The following is a 5,585-nucleotide window of genomic DNA, read 5'->3' as shown; positions in this document are numbered from 1 at the left end:
GGGACAACCTTGAAAAGAATCTAAAAACGTGAAAGCCATGGCAGAACTTTTGGCCTAATTTTAGTGGGACAACCCCTAGAAACATCTCCATGTTCCCCTAAAGGGAAGCCAGGTTCCTGGAGTGCCCATGTGTGTGGCTGCAAAGCACTGCAGCAACTCCAAGCTCATCTGTGGTCTTTGCTGTGGCAGTGGGGGAAGCGGTGTCCCTGCTCCAGTGTCCCCTGGCCAAGCAGGAGGGTGATATAAAGAGAAAATCCAGGAAAAGGGCCTCAGAAATGATTAAGGGACTGGAAATGTTGCTGGTGCAGATAGAGTGCTGTACTCAGTTTATTTAATGTGGAAGAGTTTGGGCTGATGGGTCGTGGCATCCCTAAAGGTCAGGTTGGTGACAGGGGAGAGTTTCCCAGCTGACAGCCACCAGCAGGGTAGATTGAATAGACGGACACTGAAAGAGCACGGCTTTGGGACACTTGGTTCATCTGATGGACTCAAATGGAAACCTGGCCACTCTGCTCCTCTGCTGTGAAACCTTAAACTCTGCAGGGCACTGCCACCTGCCAGCCTACAGCGGGACGGGACTGGAGCCCCGCTGATGGCCTCAGGCTTTTCCCATCCAGGCGAGAAAACAAGCTGTGAAAAAAGTAAACATGTCACTGAAGTATTTTCCCTTGCAGATGGGTTGATTTTTTCTGGGCTCTGAGAAAGGACACGAGGAAGCTGCCGGCACACGGAGTGCACCAGCCCTGACTTCACAAATGTTTGAATAAGGTTTACTGTTGCAGTACATGCTATTCCACAACAAACTAAAAAATAATGGTAAAAAATCAGTGTCACTGGGCTCTAACAGATGTGATATCTGCATGTTTCCTGGTGTCTCGCTCAGCTCTGAGCCCTAGCAGCCACCTTCAGCACCATTGCTGAGCCAGGCTGTTCCTGGGCCAAATCCCTGCAGATTTGGTCATATCCAAGTCCATTTGTGTGACCTGAATCACACTCCACAGATGCCTGTTCCACCATAGAAATATGGGTGCCATTCACTGTGCCCCTTGCTTAGCCCATGGCCGGGCCATTGTTTATGTAGGGCCTCCTCAATGTGCCTTTGTTATTGTGCTCTCTCACATTTCCTGCATTTGAACCCCTTATCACAGCCTTGCCCCGGGAATATGTGCACAGGAGGGTGCGTTTTATGGGCTGATAAGCTTCTATTGCTGGCAGCCTTATTGATGGGATGTCTGGAATCAAGAGGTGGGGATCCTGCACTTGGGTGGGGGCAGGGGGGCGGGCAGCTCTGTGCCCACTTACCCCTGGGATGGATCCCCATCTTTCTCCCTTCACCTTATTTTTTTTTAAGCATTATTTTAGAAATAGGAGGTGGCCAAGAAGGTCTTTACCAGGTGCTCACTCCCTCTGCACTTTTGCTCGGAGCCTTTTTGTGCATGTGAGCGTACAAGTGACGAACAACGATTGAAGAGCTTTATTAGTCCCATGACTAAGCTATAATAGGAAAAACCTGCATCCTTCCTGCCAGCTCCTGGTGTAAGGACAGCAGATCCCAGTGAGCACCCTCCCCATGCTCTCTGCTCTCACAGCCACATTTGAGGGGTTTCTGTTCTCCTTTATCCCCAGATCGCCTGAGGTCAGGCTGGATGGGGCTCTGAGCACTGTTGGAGTTGTGGGTGTCCCTGTTCATGGGACCAGATTGCCTTTAAGGGTCCTTTCCAACTCAAATGAGTCTATGATTCTATGATTCTAACATGTTTGCCTAAATTCAGGGACAGAAAAACCTCTCCAGAGGAAATTCCCCAGGTGTTGGCTGGCCATGGCTGTGCTGACCCAATTCCCTGGGATGTCTGGCTGTCCCAGATCTGACAATCCTGTTGATTCCCAGTATTTTGGGAACTCAAACTTCAGCCTCCTCCAGCAGCTGGCATTTCTGCACACGCTTGTGTACGTGCAAGGTTATATCATAACAACTTTTTAAGCTACGAGGCTTTTGAAGTGATAGCCAAGGTTTGTTTTTACATGTGTATCGAGCCAAGCCCCTTGTTGGGGTGTTTACAAGATGCTCTTCTGTTTGCGGAGGCTCGCCTCACCTTCTGAAGCAGGGAGCATCTCAGTGCTCAGCAGGGTTGGCATGAAGATGAGCTCAAGCCAGTGTCAGGAGGGAAGGCAAATGACAGCAGCCTTGGAGGGCTTCCTGCTTTCTGCTCAGCTGTGGCCCATGGTGGGACAACCAAGGAGATGTGGAGTAGAGGCAGACCAGGCAGACGTTCTATAGAAGAAACAGGGAAAACTAAAATCATGGAGCCACTCATGCCATTCTTCACCCCTCTATCCACACTGTCGGGTGGGGGGACTCACAGTATCCCCAGGAACAGCAGGTTTGCCATGGGTTCCCTGCATTTCTAGGCTCATTTAGGGGTTTCAGAATTCCAGTGAGACCTCCAGCAATGATTCCATCAGGGGCTCATAAGGTGGCTCATCCCACGTTCACTGCTGAGTTTGTGCAGGGCAGCATCTTACAGACACCCCATTGGCTGCTCATTTCCCCACACCCTACATTTCCCCACATCATCCCATATTTATTTGATGTAAATATCCCAGCTGAAAGGCCGAGGCTGGGCAAGCAGCAATGGGAACAACCACCACCCACAAGGACTGGGCAGCACATCCCAGCCCCATGTGGGATGGAAGCCGAGTGGTTACACTCAGCCCCTTCTGCACTGCTGTTCCAGTCACAGCTTGCATGGGCTTCCTTGCAGACATCTGGCAGCTGGGCTGTGCAGGCAGCAGGAATGTAACGAGCTGTGCAGATGAGAGGTGCTGCGCTCAGGTTGCAGCCCGTGGGGCAGGGAGGCAGTGTTTTGTTTATAAACACAGGCGGGATGATTAAGATAAGAAGGGGATGGTAATTAAATTAAATTAAGGCTCTGGAAGTCGTTAGATGAGCCTGAAAGCATTGCCAGTAGCTTTAATTCCTATCTCTGCAAAACAGGGGCTCTCTGTGGAGGAGCAGCAGAGGGTGACGGGGGACCATGGGGATCTTCCATCAGCTCACTAGAGATGCAGTTATACCCCAGTAGGGGGATGTGAGAGAGAAGGGTGAAAGTAAAGCAGGAGAGAACTGTGAGAGGCAGGGAAAGATGTGCAGCCTCTTCTCCTCCCTGTGGCAGAGCTCCAATGTGGAGCCAAGGCACAGGAGGACAGAGGAGCTGAATTCCAGGGGGATGCAGCACACAGCGGGACACCCACATGTGTGCAGGCTGGGGCAACAAATCTGGGTTAAAACGGGTTAGGAAGAAAGTTTTGGATGTGTTCAGATCTTCCGCTCAGAGATTGCAGCTCTACCTGTGCCAGCTCAGAGCAAAGGATGCAGCAACACCCAGAGCCAACAAGTCTGCCTGCAGGGCATGGCATGGCACGGCACAGCGTGGCACGCCTGGCTGTGCACCTGGGACAGCACTCCTCTCCTGGGGCTGTGTTTTGTGCACACTGGCACAGGGTGCCCAGAGAGAGGGCGGATGCCCCCCTCCCTGGAGATAACCGTGGTCAGGCTGGATGGAGCTCTGGCACCTGATGAAGCTGTGGGTGTCCCTGTTCATTGCAGAGGAGTAGGACCAGATGGCTTTTAAGGGTCCTTTCCAACTCGATTCTATGATTCTATTTACATGTATATATAAAGTGCCTATCACCATATCGAGGAGACAATACCAACAAGCTGTAATCATGGCCTGGATGGATCACCTGACCACAATAAAGCATCCCTTGTCTGGATCCTTGGAGAGGGGGAGAGACCCTTTCCTTTGGGAGAGGTCTTACAGAGATACTGTGAGCAGGTAAATGGGGACTGCATCTTTCTAAGGATGGTCCCCAAGGGGAAGCCAACCCCTTGTGCACCAGTTGGTGTGCTGGGGGGTGTTATGAGGGCTTTCCTCCCATTGATCCTACCCCAATTAGTCTCCCATTCCCTTATTCTCCTCTTCAAAGCACTCAGCATCATTAATCTCTTTGGGGTATTAATGCTGGGCTGAGCTACCTCCTCCCCCCCAGCTCCCAGCACACACTAACAGCTATTGGCTGTGCTGTCACGGCTGTTAAGGCTACAAAAGCTGCAGTAATGTGAGCTTCTGGGGCTGTTGTCCAGAGAGGCCCAGGCACTCGGGGCCCTTTTGAAGGCAGGAATTTGGTTGAGCGTGACCAAGTTTGTCCTGGTGATGGTCCTGCTCCCTGCAAGGTCAGGGACATGTGGCCAGGGATGAGCAGGGGACACTTATGCACAAAGGGACTTAGGCCAACATAGGCCAATAAAATTGGCAATTGTAGTTATTCCAACCCATTACAATTGCTCTCTCTTTGGAGACTATTCTGTACAATGCAGGAAAGGTCTCATGCTGTGGCTGTCATGAGCAAATCTAAAGGGGACAGCACACACAGGGGATCAGAATAGCATCCCTGTGCACTACATACCAGGACCTGGGGTCTGCTCTGGTCACCTATGGGAGATGGCTAATGGCAGGACATGATGCAAGAGGTGCTGGCTGGGCCCCAGTTTCCAGAGCCCTCTTCCCTTGTCCCAAGCCCATGTTTCTGCCCCTGATGCCAGGTTGGGTCATGTGTCCTGTCGGGAAGGAGCCCAGCTGTTGCTGTGAGCACTGCCTGCTGGCAACGCTCCAGCCTGGATTTCAAAGCGCCGACGTCTCTCTCCTGAGATCAGAGGTGGCTCGGTGGGATTGGGGCAGCTTTGTAATTTGAAACAGTGGGGTTAGCCAGGAATGTGCCGCTGGTCCTAGCCATACAAGGGAAGAGGATCCCACTATGTCTATGGCCCTGCATTCCCATCCTGCCCCTGCTCAGCACAGCACAAGGAGCCCCCAGCACCCATAAGGAGCGCTGGTACCCAGAGGTGCCTCCAGCACCCACCGCTCCGTGGGGACAGTGGCCAGAGATGCAGCAGCACATGGGCATGGGGCTGAGATTGGGGCTGGGGGTTGGATTTCTCTCCCTCTTGTTTTCCACCATAGACTGAAACTCTACGCCGGGGCAGCCAATGTTCAGGGGAATTTGCGACAGCAGATGGTGGGGAAGAGAAAAGGACGAAGCTCTGCCTGCAGGCATGGGAACAAAACACCTCAGAAGGGAGTGAGGATTGAGCAGCCACCGGTGACCAGCCTGCCATGCTCTTACTGTCACAAATGCACAGAGCTGTTCTGCATTCCCTGTGTGCACACACAAGCAAGCAGCAGCCCTGCTCCAGATGCATTTTTCCTCTTTTCCTTCTCTCTCTTCCCTCCCCGAAACAAAGATGTTTCCCCAGATGCGCTGGTTGCCATCCAACAGATCCTTTTGTCTTGTCTCTTTTCATTGTTTTCTTTTTCTTTGTACGTGTTTGCTGTCCTTCCAGGCTCAGCACTCTCTGTCTCATTGTGATGGAGGAGCTGACGGTGCCAAACCCCTCATGGGGGTGACACAGTGGGAACCTGCCTACAGCAAAGGTGCTGAAAGCTGAATGGATGGCTGTAGGGCTGCTCATGAGTGACAGCAGCTCCCTTGTGCCAGGGAAGGGCCCCAAAGGGAATGTCCCTGCT

This window comes from Centrocercus urophasianus, unplaced genomic scaffold (genome assembly GCF_019232065.1).
Source record: "Centrocercus urophasianus isolate 14NV4802_14NV808 unplaced genomic scaffold, USGS_Curo_1.0 seq_29, whole genome shotgun sequence".
NCBI classification, from domain to species: Eukaryota; Metazoa; Chordata; class Aves; order Galliformes; family Phasianidae; genus Centrocercus; species Centrocercus urophasianus.
Note: the sequence above shows the minus strand (reverse complement) of the source record.